The sequence below is a fragment of the Oncorhynchus masou genome, chromosome 30, assembly GCF_036934945.1.
Source record: "Oncorhynchus masou masou isolate Uvic2021 chromosome 30, UVic_Omas_1.1, whole genome shotgun sequence".
Lineage (NCBI taxonomy): Eukaryota > Metazoa > Chordata > Actinopteri > Salmoniformes > Salmonidae > Oncorhynchus > Oncorhynchus masou.
Genome location: NC_088241.1, coordinates 53,274,713 through 53,292,135, shown reverse-complemented (window position 1 = coordinate 53,292,135; position 17,423 = coordinate 53,274,713). Strand labels below are relative to the sequence as shown.

General features: G+C 45.5%; 1 protein-coding gene across 5 annotated transcripts in view; it reads left to right on the top strand.

Annotated features, from left to right (window-relative positions):
• tpk1 (thiamin pyrophosphokinase 1) overlaps positions 1-17,423 on the top strand; it is an 80,962-nt gene that overhangs the window by 35,295 nt on the left and 28,244 nt on the right. The window lies entirely within an intron of this gene.

Here is a 17,423-nt window from a genome sequence, read left to right as displayed (position 1 = left end):
GCACCACTCCTAGGGACGGCATGAAAGAGCACCAGAAAGCCAGTGACTCAGCCCCTGTAATAGGGTTGGGGGCAGAGAATCCCAGTGCAAAGAGGGGAACCGGCCAGGCAGAGACAGCAAGAGCGGTTCGTTGCTCCAGAGCTTTTCCGTTCACCTTCACACTCCTGGGTCAGACTACACTCAATCATATGACCCACTGAAGAGATGAGTCTTCAGTAAAGACTTAAAGGTTGAGGCCGAGTTTGCGTCTCACATGGGTAGGTAGACCATTCCATAAAAATGGAGCTCTATAGGAGAAAGCCCTGCCTCCAGCTGTTTGCTTAGAAATTCTAGGGACAATTAGGAGGCCTGCATCTTTTGACCGTAGCGTACGTGTAGGTATGTACGGCAGGACCAAATCAGAGAGATAGGTAGGAGCAAGCCCATGTAATGCTTTGTAGGTTAGCAGTAAAACCTTGAAATCAGCCCTTGCATTGACAGGAAGCCAGTGTAGGGAGGATAGCACTGGCATTTTTTTGGTTCTAGTCAGGATTCTAGCAGCCGTATTTAGCACCAACTGGTTTATTTAGTGCTTTATCCGGGTAGCCGGAAAGTAGAGCATTGCAGTAGTCTAACCTAGAAGTAACAAAAGCATGGATACATTTTTCTGCATCATTTTTGGACAGAAGGTTTCTGATTTTTGCAATGTTACGTTGATGGAAAAAAGCTGTCCTTGAAACAGTCTTGATATGTTCGTCAAAAGAGAGATCAGGGTCCAGAGTAATGCCGAGGTCCTTCCCAGTTTTATTTGAGACGACTGTACAACCATTAAGATTCATTGTCAGATTCAACAGAAGATCTCTTTGTTTCTTGGGACCGAGAACAAGCATCTCTGTTTTGTCCGAGTTTAAAAGTAGAAAGTTTGCAGCCATCCACTTCCTTATGTCTGAAACACAGGCTTCTAGCGAGGGCAATTTTGGGGCTTCACCATGTTTCTTTGAAATGTACAGCTGTGTGTCATCCGCATAGCAGTGAAAGTGTTATGTTTTTGAATGACATCCCCAGGAGGTAAAATATATAGTGAAAACAATAGTGGTCCTAAAACGGAACCTTGAGGAACACCAAAATTTACAGTTGATTTGTCAGAGGACAAACCATTCACAGAGACAAACTGATATCTTTCCGACAGACAGGCAAGAACTTGTCTGTGTAGACCAATTTGGGTTTAGAATCTCTCCAAAAGTATGTGGTGATCGATGGTATCAAAAGCAGCACTAAGGTCTAGTTAACAAACTATAGTTTTGGCAAGTCGGTTAGGACATCTACTTTGTGCATGACATAATTAATTGTTCCAACAGTTGTTTACAGACAGATTATTTCACTTATAATTCACTGTATCACAATTCCAGTGGGTCAGAAGTTGACATACACTAAGTTGACTGTGCCTTTAAACAGCTCGGACAATTCCAGAAAATGATGTCTTGATTTTAGAAGCTTCTGATTGGCTAATTGACATAATTTGAGTCAATTGGAGGTGTACCTGTGGATCTATTTCAAGGCATACCTTCAAACTCAGTGCCTCTTTGCTTGACATCATGGGAAAATCAAAAGAAATCAGCCAAAAATTGTAGACCTCCACAAGTCTGGTTCATCCTTGGGAGCATTTTCCAAAATCCTGAAGTTACCACATTCATCTGTACAAACAATAGTACACAAATATAAACACCATGGGACCACACAGCCATCATACCGCTCAGGAAGGGAACGCGTTCTGTCTCCTAGAGAGGAATGTACTTTGGTGCGAAAAGTGCAAATCAATCCCAGAACAACTGCAAAGGACCTTGTGAAGATGCTGGAGGAAACAGATACAAAAGTATATATATATCCACAGTAAAACGAGTCCTATATCATCATAATCTGAAAGGCTGCTCAGCAAGGGAGAAGCCACTGCTCCAAAACTGCCATAAAAAGTTGGTTTGCAATTGCACATGGGGACAAAGATCAAACTTTTTGGAAAAATTTCCTCTGGTCTGATGAAACAAAAATAGAACTGTTTGGCCATAATGACCATCGTTATGTTTGGAGGAAAATGGGGGAGGCTTGCAAGCCGAAGGACAACTGTGAAGCACGGAGGTGGCAGCATCATCTTGTGGGGGTGCTTTTCTGCAGGAGGGACTGGTGCACTTCACAAAATCGATGGCATCATGACGAAGGACAATTATGTAGATATATTGAAGCAACATCTCAGGACATCAGTCAGGAAGTTAAAACTTGGTCTCAAATGGGTCTTCCAAATGGACAATGACCCCAAGCATACTTCCAAAGTTGAAATAAATCATTATCTGTGCTATTATTCTGACATTTCACATTCTTAACATAAAGTGGTGATCCTAACTGCCCTAAAACAGGGAATTTTTACTTGGATTAATGTCAGGAAATGAGTTAAATGTATTTGGCTAAGCTGTATGTAAATATCTGACTTCAACTGTACATATAAATATATAGATGAGCCATGGCCGTGCGGCATAGGCAAGATGCAGTAGATGGTATAGAATACAGTGTATACATATGAGATAAGTAATGTGGGATATGTAGACATTATTAAAGTGCCGTTATTTAAAGTATTACATTTATTAAATTGGCAAGAGATTTGAGTCTGAATGTTGGCAGCATCCACTCTATGTTAGTGATGACTGTTTAACAGTCTGATGGCCTTGATATGAAAGTTTTTCAGTCTCTCGGTTCTAGCTCTGATGCACCTGTACTGACCTCGCCTTCTGGATGATAGCAGGGTGAACAGGCAGTGGCTCGGGTGGTTGTTGTCCTTGATTGTTGTCCTTGATTGTCTTTTTATCCTTCCTGTGACATCGGGTGCTGTAGGTGTCCTCGAGGGCAGGTAGCTTGCCCCCGGTGATGCGTTGTGCAGACCACACTACCCTCTGGAGATCCTTGCGGTTGTGGGCAGAGCAGTTTCCGTACCAGCCCGACAGGATGCTCTCGATTGTGCATCTGTAAAATGTACTCACATACCCAAGCTGTGTTCAAATACCCATACTAATATACTATATACTACAAGCTTAATGAGTATATACTATATACTATACTATTAGTTCATTTCAATATACTGTAACCAAATGATAACCTTTTAGTTGAGCTTTGCATGTCTACCGGAAGTTTATGCTTTTGCTTTGCAGCCTCTTGCTAGCATAGCAAATTACTAGTTAGACATTTTACTACTTTGTGTTTTGGAAATTCTGACTGTTTAGAGCACACACTGCCCTCTCTAATACAGTGCCATACACTAATATTGGCATCCTTGGTAAATATGAGCAAAACTGGCTGTTAAAAAAATATAAATTTGCTGTTTATCCTCTTGGTCTTTCATTCAAAAATCAAACCTTTAATTGAAGTAAAATGATTGAAAAAAATGTATGTGAAATAAATATTTTTCTCACAATTATTGGCACCCCTAGAAATTCTTGAGTAAAATCTAACTAAAGTATATTCCCATTCATATTTGTTTTATGTTTTTAAGTTCACCTGAGTGATTAGGAACACTTAAGTGGTGAGCCATGACATCCTGTTTCACTGGGGTATAAATATGAGGTGACACACAGGCCAAGTTCCCATAGTCATCCATCACTGTGGGAAAGATCCGAGAATATAGTAATGATGTGTGACAAAAGGTTGTTTAGCTGCACAAATCAGGAATTGGCTATAAGAAAATAGCTCAAAGTTTGAAAATGTCCACTATCAGGGCAATAATTAAGAAGTTTAAAGCTGATCCCTGCCTACAGACAGAAACTGAAACAAGAAGCTCCCACGCTGAGGTCTGTCCAACGCTGGTCCGACCAAGCTGATTCCACACTCCAAGACTGCTTCCATCACGTGGACTGGGACATGTTTCGTATTGCGTCAGGCAACAACATTGACGAATACGTTGATTCGGTGTGCGCGTTCATTAGAACGTGCGTTAAAGATGTTGTTCCCATAGCAACGATTAAAACATTCCCTAACCAGAAACCGTGGATTGATGGCAGCATTCGCGTGAAACTGAAAGCGCGAACTACTGCTTTTAATCAGGGCAAGGTGACTGGTAATATGACTGAATACAAACAGTGCAGCTATTCCCTCCGTAAGGCTATCAAACAAGCTAAGCGTCAGTATAGAGACAAAGTAGAATCTCAATTCAACGGCTCAGACACAAGAGGTATGTGGCAGGGTCTACAGTCAATCACGGACTATAAGAATAAATCCAGCTCAGTCACGGACCAGGATGTCTTGCTCCCAGGCAGACTTATTAACTTTTTTGCCCGCTTTGAGGACAATACAGTGCCACTGACACGGCCTGCAACGGAAACATGCGGTCTCTCCTTCACTGCAGCCGAGGTGAGTAAAACATTTAAACGTGTTAACCCTCGCAAGGCTGCAGGCCCAGACGGCATCCCCAGCCGCGCCCTCAGAGCATGCGAAGACCAGCTGGCTGGTGTGTTTACGGACATATTCAATCAATCCCTATACCAGTCTGCTGTTCCCACATGCTTCAAGAGGGCCACCATTGTTCCTGTTCCCAAGAAAGCCTAGGTAACTGAGCTAAACGACTCCCGCCCCGTAGCACTCACTCCCGTCATCATGAAGTGCTTTGAGAGACTAGTCAAGGACCATATCACCTCCACCCTACCTGACACCCTAGACCCACTCCAATTTTCTTTACTGCCCAAATAGGTCCACAGACGACGCAATCTCAACCACACTGCACACTGCCCTAACCCATCTGGACAAGAGGAATACCTATGTGAGAATGCTGTTCATCGACTACAGCATTTAACACCATAGTACCCTCCAAGCTCGTCATCAAGCTCGAGACCCTGGGTCTAGACCCCGCCCTGTGCAACTGGGTACTGGACTTCCTGACGGGCCGCCCCCATGTGGTGAGGGTAGGCAACAACATCTCCACCCCGCTGATCCTCAACACTGGGGCCCCACAAGGGTGCGTTCTGAGCCCTCTCCTGTACTCCCTGTTCACCCACAACTGCGCGGCAACGCACGCCTCCAACTCAATCATCAAGTTTGCGGACGACACAACAGTGGTAGGCTTGATTACCAACAACAACGAGACGGCCTACAGGGAGGAAGTGAGGGCCCTCGGAGTGTGGTGTCAGGACAATAACCTCACACTCAATGTCAACAAAACTAAGGAGATGATTGTGGACTTCAGGAAACAGCAGAGGGAACACCCCCCTATCCACATCGATGGAACAGTAGTGGAGAGGGTAGTAAGTTTTAAGTTCCTCGGCATACACATCACAGACAAACTGAATTGGTCCACTCACACAGACAGCATCGTGAAGAAGGCGCAGCAGTGCCTCTTCAACCTCAGGAGGCTGAAGAAATTCGGCTTGTCACCAAAAGCACTCAAAAACCTCTACAGATGCACAATCGAGAGCATCCTGGCGGGCTGTATCACCGCCTGGTACGGCAACTGCTCCGCCCACAACCGTAAGGCTCTCCAGAGGGTAGTGAGGTCTGCACAACGTATCACCGGGGGCAAACTACCTGCCCTCCAGGACACCTACACCACCCGATGTTACAGGAAGGCCACAAAGATCATCAAGGACAACACCCACCCGAGCCACTGCCTGTTCACCCCGCTATCATCCAGAAGGCGAGGTCAGTACAGGTGCATCAAAGCTGGGACCGCTTCTATCTCAAGGCCATCAGACTGTTAAACAACCACTACTAACATTGAGTTGGTACTTACCAATACACTGACTCAACTCCAGCCACTTCAATAATGGAATTGATGGGAAAGGATGTAAAATATATAACTAGCCACTTTAAACAATGCTACCTAATATAATGTTTACATACCCTACATTATTCATCTCATATGTATACGTATATACTGTACTCTATCATCTAATGAATCCTTATGTAATACATGTATCACTAGCCACTTTAACTATGCCACTTTGTTTACATACTCATCTCATATGTATATACTGTACTCGATACCATCTACTGTATCTTGCCTATGCTGCTCTGCACCATCACTCATTCATATCTTTATGTACATATTCTTTATCCCCTTACACTGTGTATAAGAAATTAGTTTTGGAATTGTTAGTTAGATTACTTGTTGGTTATTACTGCATTGTCGGAACTGGAAGCACAAGCATTTCGCTACACTCGCATTAACATCTGCTAACCATGTGTATGTGACAAATAAAATTTGATTTGATGTTAACAATCGGCCTGGAAGAAGACTATTGACCCCATGCACAGTGAGGAGGGTGGTTCGAGTGGCCAAAAAATCTCCAAGAATCATAGCTGGAGAATTGCAGATGTTAGTTGCTTCATGGGGTCAGAAAATCTCCAAAACTACGATCAGATGCCACCTACTTAACATAACCACTAGTTATTTGGGAGGGTTGCCATCAAAATAAACTTTGCTGTCATCAACAACACACTCAAGCGCCTACAGTTTGCCAAACTTTCAATGGGACAGGGTTCTATGGTCAGATGAGACCAAAATAGAGCTTTTTTTGGAAACAAACACCAGAGGTGGGTTTGGCATAGACAGAAAGATATCCATGCAGAAAAGTACATCATCCCCACTGTATTTGTATGCATTATGGATCTCCATTAGCTGCTGCAAAATTAAGCCAGTTTGTGAAGTATGGTGGTGGATCTTTGATGTTCTGGGGCTGTTTTTCTTCCAAAGGCCCGGACAACTTGTTAGGATACATGGTATCATGGATTCCATCAAGTACCAGCAGATATGAAATCAAAACCTGACTGCCTCTGCTAGGAAGCTTAAACTGGGCTGTGGTTGGATCTTCCAGCAAGACAATGATCCAAAGCACTACTCAAAATCTACACAAAAAAATGGTTCACTGACCACAGAATCAAGGTTTTGCCATGGCCATTCCAGTCCCCTGACCTAAACCCCATAGAAAACCTGTGGGATGAGCTGAAGAGGAGAGTCCACAACTTGGACCTCGGAATCTGAAGGATCTGGAGAGATTCTGGATGGAGGAATGGTCTCAGATCCCAATTTTTTCCACAGCTCATTTTGCTCATATTTACCAAGGGTGCCAATATTTGTGGAGGGCACTGTATATGCCAATTTAACAATTTTCTAAGGTAGTGATACCCAAGAAACAATACTGGAATGTCTGCCAATTTATTACTGGAGAATGTGTTCCTTTATTCGATCACACTGTGCAGCCAGTCGGGCTGATAGGGTCAATCATCCATCCATAATATAAATCTCTCATCAATACACACACTCAGGAAACAAAAACAGACACACAAAACAAACAGTATTTGGTTAGGAACATGTTCCTTTCTTATAATTTGAAAAGAGTCATTTCTTCTCCATCGAAATATGTTATAATTACTCTATGTAATTTAAATGTTGTACCCACATGGTAGTTCCTCCTATGCACATTTCCGCGTAGGAGAGGTTTCTCAATCATAACCAACTGTTTTACCAGTACACTGATTAATAATTACTTTTTTTTGTATATTTTTCATATTTGTTTTCCTTACATGCAGGAATATTTTCTTATTTCTTCAGGACTTTATCCTGGAACACTTTCATCAGGACTCTGTCCTGGTAACTCTTAACATAGCTCATGCATAATTTTATTATTTTATTTAACCTTAATTTAACTAGGCAAGTCAGTTAAGAACTAATTCTTATTTACAATGATGGCCTAGGTGAACAGTGGGTTAACTGCCTTGTTCAGGGGCAGAATGACCTTTTCAGCTCGGGGATTCGATCTAGCAACCTTTTTTGGTTACTGGCCCAATGCTCTAACCACTGCCCGTTATGATTGTAACCCATGGTATTACTTCAGGACAATGTCCTGGTTTCTCTATAGTACCTCAGGATCTTATTCTGGAATTGTTTTCATCATCCTGGCATCTATAACATGCGTGACCTGTTCCTAGAACAGGACTTTCTAAAAGTAAACTTTCCCCAATTGGATGTTGTTTTTAAGAAAATCAGTCTCACCCTTAATTTATCTTATCTGTCCAAAATGACGCATCCACTCACTGACACTCCCTCCAGGTCTGAGGTGGGTCCCTCTCTGCTCCGTTTTAGTTGGAGTGTGTGGTACCCTGAGCCACGTCTAACGGCGCCCCTGCCGCAATTTAACCTCGGTCCCCTGGGAACAATCGGCAAGTGTAGTTAGCATCCCACCTCTGTCAACAATTTGTCGTGGAATATCTAATCAAAAGGAAGAGAGACTGCAGATTCTTTCAAACAACACTTTATCAGAAGATTTGTAAAAATTGAGAATCAACCTCCCACTCAACAGTGCATAGTTGAAAAGCTCAACGAACAGTGCTGGTTCCATGCTTTTATAGAGAATTTTCATCATAGGTACACAGACAAAATGAGAAAAAAATCCAGAAAATCACATTGTAGGATTTTTAATGAATTTATTTGCAAATTATGGTGGAAAATAAGTATTTGGTCAATAACAAAAGTTTATCTCAATACTTTGTTATATACCCTTTGTTGGCAATGACAGAGGTCAAACATTTTCTGTAAGTCTTCACAAGGTTTTCACACACTGTTGCTGGTATTTTGCCCATTCCTCCATGCAGATCTCCTATAGAGCAGTGATGTCTTGGGGCTGTTGCTGGGCAACACGGACTTTCAACTCCCTCCAAAGATTTTCTATGGGGTTGAGATCTGGAGACTGGCTAGGCCACTCCAGGACCTTGAAATGCTTCTTACGAAGCCACTCCTTCGTTGCCCGGGCGGTGTGTTTAGGACCATTGTCATGCTGAAAGACCCAGCCACGTTTCATCTTCAATGCCCTTGCTGATGGAAGGAGGTATTCACTCAAAATCTCACGATACATGGCTCCATTCATTCTTTCTTTTACACGGATCAGTCGTCCTGGTCCCTTTGCAGAAAAACAGCCCCAAAGCATGATGTTTCCACCCCCATGCTTCACAGTAGGTATGGTGTTCTTTGGATGCAACTCAGCATTCTTTGTCCTCCAAACACGACAAGTTGAGTTTTTACCAAAAAGTTATATTTTGGTTTCATCTGACCATATGACATTCTCCAAATCTTCTTCTGGATCATCCAAATGCTCTCTAGCAAACTTCAGACGGGCCTGGACATGTACTGGCTTAAGCAGGGGGACACGTCTGGCACTGCAGGATTTGAGTCCCTGGCGGCGTAGTGTATTACTGATGGTAGGCTTTGTTACTTTGGTCCCAGCTCTCTGCAGGTCATTCACTAGGTCCCCCCGTGTGGTTCTGAGATTTTTGCTCACCGTTCTTGTGATCATTTTGACCCCACGGGGTGAGATGTTGCGTGGAGCCCCAGATCGAGGGAGATTATCAGTGGTCTTGTATGTCTTCCATTTCCTAATAATTGCTCCCATAGTTGATTTCTTCAAACCAAGCTGCTTAACTATTGCAGATTCAGTCTTCCCAGCCTGGTGCATGTCTACAATTTTGTTTCTGGTGTCCTTTGACAGCTCTTTGGTCTTGACCATAGTGAAGTTTGGAGTGTGACTGTTTGAGGTTGTGGACAGGTTTATTTTATACTGATAACAAGTTCAAACGGGTGCCATTAATGCAGGTAACGAGTGGAGGACAGAGGAGCCTCTTAAAGAAGAAGTTACAGGTCTGTGAGAGCCAGAAATCTTGCTTGTTTGTAGGTGACCAAATACTTAATCTCCACCATAATTTGCAAATAAATTCATTAAAAATCATACAATGTCATTTTCTGGAATTTCTTCAGCTCATAGTTGAAGTGTACCTATGATGAAAATTACAGGCCTCTCTCATCTTTTTAAGTGGGAGAACTTACACAATTGGTGGCTGACTAAATACTTTTTTGCCCCACTGTACATACAACCCCTCTCTGTATATGTGGCAGTCAGCAGATAATATGTAAAAGGTAATTCGTTGTCTGTGTAAAGTTTATACCCCAAGGACTCAACCGTCCAACTGCATTCACAACAACAAACACATGTGGTCCTTTCTGCAAGGTTCCATACATGTGACTTTCTGTAGATAGTAAACCCACAGGATTTTACATGCTGTGGTTGCACCCAAACGTCTCTTAGCTGTAAGCCCAGTCTTATGACTAGGTCACACCAATACAAGTTTGTATCAGGTTAGAAAAAACACTAGCATTTACAAGAGACTATTCTTTAAACAGTAAAACAAGGAATACCATGACTAATTGTGTAATTTTCCACAACATGGTCCGTATGTAGCCAAAAGTAGGTGATGCTCATGTTGGTATCTGTACTGATGATACATATACAAATACCATGACAGGGAGACATAGTGATGTGGTAACGTGCGTGCAAGCAGTTGCTCCCGACACCACTTGGGTGACTGCAGCATCCACCGAGAGGCTCTTCCTGCCAAAGGAATGCCTGACAGCTTGAAAGCCGTTTTGGACACTACAGTGAAAATGGTCAACTTTGTCAAAGCAAGGCCCCAGAACTCTCGTGTATTTTCTGCACTATGCAATGATATGGGCAGCGTGTTATGTACTTGAGTGAAGACCCAAAAGCGGTTTTAACAGAAAACAGAGTTCTTTAATGAAAAAACAGGAATGGCATAAATCCTCTTCCAACGTAGTCAATGGAACAAAAAGAACGTTAGTATAATGCAGGATGCACCTGCCAGGCAGACTCCGACAGGATAGGACAAGGTGGAAGCAAACGCGACGACAGCTTGCTTCTGGCATCAAAAACACAAACAAGAATCAGACACTGAAAGTAGCAGGAACAGAGAGAGAAATAGAGACCTAATCAGAGGGGGAAGAGAGAACAGGTGTGAAAGAGTGAATGAGCTAGTTAGGGGAGATGTAGAACAGCTGAAGAATGAGAGACAGAGAAGGTAACCTAAAAAGACCAGCAGAGAGAGACAGAGTGAAGAGAAGACAGGAACAGACATAACAAGACATGACAGTACCCCCCCCCCACTCACTGAGCGCCTCCTGGCGCACTCGAGGAGGAAACCTGGCGGCAACGGAGGAAATCATCGATCAGCGAACGGTCCAGCACGTCCCGAGAGGGAACCCAACTCCTCTCCTCAGGACCGTACCCTCCCAATCCACTAGGTACTGATGACCACGGCCCCGAGGGCGCATGTCCAAAATCTTACGAACCCTGTAGATGGGTGCGCCCTCGACAAGGATGGGGGGAGGGACGAGCGGGGGCGCGAAGAACGGGCTTAACACAGGAGACATGGAAGACCGGGTGAACGCGACGAAGATAGCGCGGAGAAGAAGTCGCACTGCGACAGGATTAATGACCTGAGAAATACGGAACGGACCAATGAACCGCGGGGCCAACTTGCGAGAAGCTGTCTTAAGGGGAAGGTTCTGAGTGGAGAGCCATACTCTCTGACCGCAACAATATCTAGGACTCTTGGTCCTACGCTATTAGCGGCCCTCACAGTCTGCGCCCTATTACGGCAAAGTGCCGACCTGACCCCTTCCAGGTGCGCTCGCAACGCTGGACAAAAGCCTGAGCGGAGGGGACGCAGGACTCGGCGAGCTGAGATGAGAACAGCGGAGGCTGGTACCCGAGGCTACACTGAAAAGGGGATAGACCGGTAGCAGACGAGGGAAGCGAGTTGTGGGCGTACTCTGCCCAGGGGAGCTGTTCTGACCAAGACGCAGGGTTACGAAAAGAAAGACTGCGTAAAATGCGACCAACAGTCTGATTGGCCCGTTCGGCTTGACCGTTAGACTGGGGATGAAAGCCGGACGAGAGACTGACGGAAGCCCCAATCAAACGGCAAAACTCCCTCCAAAATTGAGACGTGAACTGCGGGCCTCTGTCGGAAACGACGTCAGACGGAAGGCCATGAATTCGGAAAACATTCTCGATAATGATCTGAGCCGTCTCCTTAGCAGAAGGGAGCTTATCGAGAGGAATGAAATGAGCCGCCTTAGAGAATCTATCGACAACCGTAAGAATAACTGTCTTCCCCGCTGATGAAGGCAGTCCGGTGATAAAATCTAAAGCGATGTGAGACCACGGTCGAGAGGGAATGGGAAGCGGTCTGAGACGGCCGGCAGGAGGAGAGTTCCCAGATTTAGTCTGCGCGCAGACCGAACAAGCGGCGACAAATCGACGCGCGTCACGTTCCCGAGTGGGCCACCAGAAACGCTGGCGAATGGAAGCGAGCGTACCCCGAACGCCGGGGTGGCCGGCTAACTTGGCAGAGTGGGCCCACTGAAGAACGGCCGGACGAGTAGGAACGGGAACGAACAGAAGGTTCCTAGGACAAGCTCGCGGCGACGGAGTGTGAGCGAGTGCTTGCTTTACCTGCCTCTCAATTCCCCAGACAGTCAACCCGACAACACGCCCGTCAGGGAGAATCCCCTCGGGGTCGGTGGAGACCTCAGAAGAACTGAAGAGACGAGATAAAGCATCAGGCTTGGTGTTTTTGAGCCCGGACGATAAGAAATAACAAACTCGAAACGAGCGAAAAACAGAGCCCAACGAGCCTGACGCGCATTAAGTCGTTTGGCTGAACGGATGTACTCAAGGTTCCTATGGTCAGTCCAAACGACAAAAGGAACGGTCGCCCCCTCCAACCACTGTCGCCATTCGCCTAGGGCTAAGCGGATGGCGAGCAGTTCGCGATTACCAACATCATAGTTACGTTCTGACGGCGATAAGCGATGAGAGAAAAACGCGCAAGGATGGACCTTGCCGTCAGAGAGAGCGCTGAGAAAGAATGGCTCCCACGCCCACCTCTGACGCGTCAACCTCAACAACAAACTGTCTAGAGATGTCAGGTGTAACAAGAATAGGAGCGGATGTAAAACGATTCTTAAGAAGATCAAAAGCTCCCTGGGCGGAAACGGACCACTTAAAGCACGTCTTAACAGAAGTAAGGGCTGTGAGGGGAGCTGCCACCTGACCGAAATTACGGATGAAACGACGATAGAAATTAGCGAAGCCCAGAAAGCGCTGCAGCTCGACGCGTGACTTAGGAACGGGCCAATCAATGACAGCCTGGACCTTAGCGGGATCCATCTTAATGCCCTCAGCGGAAATAACGGAACCGAGAAAAGGGACAGAGGCGGCATGAAAAATGCACTTCTCAGCCTTCACATAAAGACAGTTCTCCAAAAGGCGCTGGAGGACGCGTCGCACGTGCTGAACATGAATCGAGAGAGACGGTGAAAAAATCAGGATATCGTCCATGTAAACGAAAACAAAAATGTTCAGCATGTCTCTCAGGACGTCGTTAACTAGTGCCTGAAAGACAGCTGGAGCGTTAACGAGGCCGAAAGGAAGAACCCGGTATTCAAAGTGCCCTAACGGAGTGTTAAACGCCGTCTTCCACTCGTCCCCCTCCCTGATGCGCACGAGATGGTAGGCGTTACGAAGGTCCAATTTGGTGAAAAACCTGGCTCCCTGCAGGATCTCGAAGGCTGAAGACATAAGAGGAAGCGGATAACGATTCTTAACTGTTATGTCATTCAGCCCTCGATAATCCACGCATGGGCGCAGGGACCCGTCCTTCTTCTGAACAAAAAAAAACCCGCTCCGGCGGGAGAGGAGGAGGAGACTATGGTACCGGCGTCGAGCGAAACCGACAAATAATCCTCGAGAGCCTTACGTTCGGGAGCCGACAGAGAGTATAATCTACCCCGGGGGGAGTAGTTCCCGGAAGGAGATCAATACTACAGTCATACGACCGGTGTGGAGGGAGAGAAGTGGCCTTGGAACGACTGAACACCGTGCGCAGATCGTGATACTCCTCCGGCACCCCTGTCAAATCGCCAGGCTCCTCCTGTGAAGAAGAGACAGAGGAAACAGGAGGGATAGCAGACATTAAACAGGTCACATGACAAGAAACATTCCAGGATAGGATAGTATTACTAGACCAATTAATAGAAGGGTTATGGCGCACTAGCCAGGGATGACCCAAAACAACAGGTGTAAAAGGTGAACGAAAATTAAAAAAGAAATGGTTTCGCTATGATTACCAGAGACAGTGAGGGTTAAAGGCAGCGTCTCACGCTGAATCTTGGGGAGAGAACTACCATCTAAAGCGAACAAGGCCGTGGGCTCCCTAACTGTCTGAGAGGAATGTCATGTTCCCGAGCCCAGGTCTCGTCCATAAAACAGCCCTCCGCCCCAGAGTCTATCAAGGCACTGCAGGAAGCAGATGAACCGGGCCAGCGGAGATGGACCGGAAAAGTAGTGCGTGATCCAGAAGGAGAGGCCTGAGTAGTTGCGCTCACCAGTAGCCCTCCTCTTACTGATGAGCTCTGGCTTTTACTGGACATGAGGTGACAAAATGACCAGCGGAGCCGCAGTAGAGACAGAGGCGATTGGTGATTCTCCGTTCCTTCTCCTTGGCCGAGATGCGGATACCCCCAGCTGCATAGGCTCAGCATCCGAGCCGGCGGAGGAGGGTGGCAGTGATGCGGCAGGTGGCAGTGATGTGGAGAGGGGAGCAACGGAGAACGCGAGCTCCTTTCCACGAGCTCGGCGACGAAGATCAAACCGTCGCTCTATGCGAATAGCGAGAGCTATTAAGGAGTCCAGACTGGAAGGAACCTCCCGGGAGAGGATCTCGTCCTTAACCTCGACGAGGAGACCCTCCAGAAAACGAGCGAGCAAAGCCGGCTCGTTCCAGTCACTTGAGGCAGCGAGAGTGCGAAACTCAATAGAATAATCCGTTATGGATCGATTCCCCTGACATAGGGAAGACAGGGCCCTGGAAGCCTCCTCCCCAAAAACAGAACGGTCAAAAACCCGTATCATCTCCTCCTTAAAGTCTTGATACTGGTTAATACACTCAGCCCTCGCCTCCCAGACTGCCGTGCCCCACTCACGCGCCCGTCCGGTAAGGAGAGAAATGACGTAGGCGATGCGGGCTGCGCTCCTGGAGTAAGTGTTGGGCTGGAGAGAGAACACCACATCACACTGAGTGAGGAATGAGCGGCACTCAGTGGGCTCCCCAGAGTAACACGGCGGGTTGTTGATCCTGGGCTCCGGAGACTCGGAAACCCTGGAAGTGGGCGGTGGATCGAGGTGGAGTTGGTGAACCTGTCTTGTGAGGTCGGAGACTTGGACGGCCAGGGTCTCAACGGCATGTCGAGCAGCAGACAATTCCTCCTCGTGTCTGCCTAGCATCGCTCCCTGGATCTCGACGGCGGAGTGAAAAGGGTCCGGAGCCGCTGGGTCCATTCTTGGTCTGATTCTTCTGTTATGTACTTGAGTGAAGACCCAAAAGCGGTTTTAACAGAAAACAGAGTTCTTTAATGAAAAAACAGGAATGGCATAAATCCTCTTCCAACGTAGTCAATGGAACAAAAAGAACGTTAGTATAATGCAGGATGCACCTGCCAGGCAGACTCCGACAGGATAGGACAAGGTGGAAGCAAACGCGACGACAGCTTGCTTCTGGCATCAAAAACACAAACAAGAATCAGACACTGAAAGTAGCAGGAACAGAGAGAGAAATAGAGACCTAATCAGAGGGGGAAGAGAGAACAGGTGTGAAAGAGTGAATGAGCTAGTTAGGGGAGATGTAGAACAGCTGAAGAATGAGAGACAGAGAAGGTAACCTAAAAAGACCAGCAGAGAGAGACAGAGTGAAGAGAAGACAGGAACAGACATAACAAGACATGACACAGCGACCATGTAACACTTTTACAACATACAGAAGTGCGCTGGTTATCGAGGGGCAAGATATTTACACGTTTGTTTTATTGAGAGACGAGCTTAAAGTTTTCTTTATTGACCATAATGTTCACTTGTCTGACCGCTAGTATGATGATGAGTTTCTCACACAACTGGCCTATCTGGGTGATGTTTTTTCTCTCCTGAATGATCTGAATCTAGGATTACAGGGAATCTCCGCAAATATATTCATTGTGCAGGACAAAATTGAGGCTGTGATTAAGAAGTTGGAGCTCTTCTCTGTCTGCATTAACAAGGACAACACACGTCTTTCCATCATTGTATGATTTTTTGTGTGCAAATGAACTCAAGCTTATGGACAATGTCAAATGTGATATAGTGATAAGTACCTGAGTGAGTTGGGTGTACAATTACGCAGGTACTTTCCCGAAACGGATGACACAAACAACTGGATTCGTTATCCCTTTCATGCACTGACTCCAGTCCACTTACCGATATCTGAACAAGAGAGCCTCATCGAAATTGCATCAAGCGGTTCTGTGAAAATTGAATTTAATCAGAAGGCTTTGCCAGATTTCTGGATTGGGCTGCGCTCAGAGTATCCTGAATTGGCAAATCGCGCTGTTAAGACACTGATGTCCTTTGCAAACACGTACCTATGTGAGACTGGATTCTCGGCCCTCACTAGCATGAAAACTAAATACAGGCACAGACTGTGTGTGGAAAGGGATTTAAGACTGAGACTCTGCAATACAACCCAACATTAAAGAGTTATGTGCATCCTTTCAAGCACACCCTTCTCATTAACCTGTGGTGAGTTTTTCACAATTTTTGAAAAACAAATAAGGTTTTACATGTAAGATGGTTAAATAAAGAGCAAAATTATTGATTATTATTATATTATTATTGGTGCCCTGGTCCTATAAGGGCTCCTTGTCACGTGTGTGTGTGTGTGTGTGTGTGTGTGTGTGTGTGTGTGTGTGTGTGTGTGTGTGTGTGTGTGTGTGTGTGTGTGTGTGTGTGTGTGTGTGTGTGTGTGTCAGGCTTACAATGATGACAAAAAACAACATTTGAGAGTGCATTGACCCTGGTGCTAGAGGGGATACGCAGCTAGAGGTTGGATGTTTGAAGGGGTACGGGACTATAAAAGTTTGGGAACCACTGTTATAGAGAATAGGGTTGAATTTATTCTAATATTACAAAGAAAGAATCACAAGCTATGGTAATGTTAGAGAATAGGGTTGGATTTATTCTAATGTTACTCAGAGAATCTCAAGCTATGGTAATGTTAGAGAATAGGGTTAGATTTCTTATAATGTTGGCCAGAGAATCACAAACCATGGTAATGTTATAGAGAATAGGGTTGGATTTCTTATAATGTTGCTCAGAGAATCACAAACTATGGTAATGTTATAGAGAATAGGGTTGGATTTATTATAATGTTGCTCAGAGAATCACAAACTATGGTAATGTTAGAGAGAATAGTGCAAGACATCTAGGGACTTTAAGGTGTTTCAGGAGATGTGCATAACTCTACATAAATGAAAGAGAGACAGAGGGGAAGGAGGGAGAGAGGGATAAAAGTATTCATCAGGGGATGGAGGAGGCATAAAACAGAGCGGTACAGTGAAAGAGTGTGTGAGCTGACATGAATAGAACAAAGGCTGTGTGATTCCTGCTGCGAGCAGGAACTCACCTGGAACTAACTACCGTTTAGGGGCATTCACTGGAACGTTGTGTGTGGGGGTACGTTGAGTTTGAGAGAGCTCA